The following is a 2354-nucleotide window of genomic DNA, read 5'->3' as shown; positions in this document are numbered from 1 at the left end:
CGACTCCCGTTTAAACACAGTTTCCCAGACCAAATCGCCTTAGGTCGATCTCGCACCCAAGCTCTCCAGCAATTCCTCAGCATGGAGAAAAATCTTCTCAAAAAGGGCGAGGTCATATGGAAGAAACAACTTCCTATGAGAAATCGTCGGGAAACAAATACTCGTCATTCTATTTACCTCACCACGCGGTTGTAAAACCTGAAAAAAGAACGACAAAGGTGCGTGTTGTCTTTAATGCATCGAAAAAATCAACTTCCGGTAACTCGTTAAACGATGTCCTCTACACCGGGCCAACCCTCCAACCCGATTTGATGCTATTAGTCCTCAAATGGCGCACGTACCAATTTGTCTTTAATGGCGATGTAGAAAAAATGTACCGCCAAATACTATTACCTGATTAGGACCAAGATTACCAGAGAATCATATTTCCCCCCCCCCCCCAAAAGGTCCAATTCGAGATTTCAAACTAAAATCCGTTACGTCCGGTCTCAGCTGCGCCCCTTATCTCGCAGTACGCACCCTTCACGAACTCTCAAAAGATATAAAAAGCACACTCCCGATGGCGTCCCCAATACTAATGAGCACTCTATTCTCTCAGCCTCTGAAACCCTTTCTCAAGTCAGACAAGCTCTTCTGTCGGCAGGCTTCCCACTCAAGAAAATCACGGCCAACCATCCTGACATTCTCAAAACCGTTCCCATCGCCGACGTGCTCGATTCACAGTTTCTCGAATTCGAAAAGGCAAGCACGACAAAAACGCTCGGGATTTAATGGAATGCCATTAAAGATGCGTTCTCATATACCGTTGAATTCATCCCAGTAACCACAGCGAGCACGAAGCGACAAATCCTCTCCCCTGTCGCCAAACTTTTCGACCCCGCAGGATGGCTAGCGCCGATAATGATTGAAGCCAAAATTCTCTTGCAGGAGCTGTGGCTTGATGGAACTGACTGGGATGAACAGGTAAAACCCTTCCGTCTCATCAAATGGACGCAGTTCGCAAACAACTTAAAAGCCATAACAACAATCCAAATTCCTCGTTGGGTCAACTACTCCCTAGGCCAACCTGTTGAGCTGCATGGTTTTTGCGACGCGTCGGAGAAGGCATATTGCGCCATACGAGAAGAAAACATAACTTGTCACCACCTAGTCTCTAAAGGCAAAGTGGCGCCCCTAAAAACCAACAGCTTACCACGTCTCGAACTAAGTGGAGCCCTTCTCCTAGTCAAACTAGTGTCTGTCGTCCAATCCCAGCTCAACCTCCACCCGCAAGCTTTGATTTTGTGGTCTGACTCCGAATTGTATCGAATCGAACCGCGCAAATAATCGACCTGGTCGGAAATGCCACTTGGCGGCATGTACGAACTCACGATAATCCCGCCGACATGGGCACGAGAGGATGTGAACCTTTCGACTTGGCAGCCTCCTCACTGTGGTGGAAGGGTCCGCAATGGCTCACCAGCCCCGTGGAATCTTGGCCGAAAGCTTCACGATNGCCCTTCTCCTAGTCAAACTAGTGTCTGTCGTCCAATCCCAGCTCAACCTTCACCCGCAAGCTTTGATTTTGTGGTCTGACTCCGAATTGTATCGAATCGAACCGCGCAAATAATCGACCTGGTCGGAAATGCCACTTGGCGGCATGTACGAACTCACGATAATCCCGCCGACATGGGCACGAGAGGATGTGAACCTTTCGACTTGGCAGCCTCCTCACTGTGGTGGAAGGGTCCGCAATGGCTCACCAGCCCCGTGGAATCTTGGCCGAAAGCTTCACGATGCACAACCATCAGTCCACTCGAAGTACGCCGAATTGAAGCGTTACATACCACCGAAAAAGAACCCGACATTCTGGATCGTTTCTCCTCCTTCCCACGCGCACTCCGGGTAATGGCTCACGTTTTTCGATTCATACGGACTCTGAAAACCCGAACAAGCCACATAATAGCTCACCCTTTACCTCTGGCGCACGATGACTTCCGAAACAGTAAAGTCCAGCTCATCGCCATAACTCAATCCCGATATTTCTCCAATGAAAAGCGGAATTTATTAGCTTCGAAACCGATCGATAAAAGGAGCCCGCTTCTCACCTTTAACCCATTTCTGGACAAAGATGGACTTCTACGTGTGAACGGTCGACTGGCGCATTCAACGCTAAGCTACAATGAACGCCATCCCATCAATATTCCCGAGAAATCCCGACATGCTGCACTCTTTTTACGCTTCCTGCATGAACTCCTCTTGCAGGCCCANTCCCGATATGCTGCACTCTTTTTACGCTTCCTGCATGAACTCCTCTTGCAGGCCGAAACCCGTCTCATGCAGCAGGCGATCAGACAGGAGCTTTATATCCCTCG

Source organism: Rhagoletis zephyria, unplaced genomic scaffold (genome assembly GCF_001687245.7).
Source record: "Rhagoletis zephyria isolate East Lansing unplaced genomic scaffold, Rhagoletis_zephyria_1.1 Rzeph_scaffold_03719, whole genome shotgun sequence".
In the NCBI taxonomy this organism is placed as follows: domain Eukaryota; kingdom Metazoa; phylum Arthropoda; class Insecta; order Diptera; family Tephritidae; genus Rhagoletis; species Rhagoletis zephyria.
The sequence above is the reverse complement of the archived record's forward strand: the minus strand, read 5'-3'. Positions refer to the sequence as shown.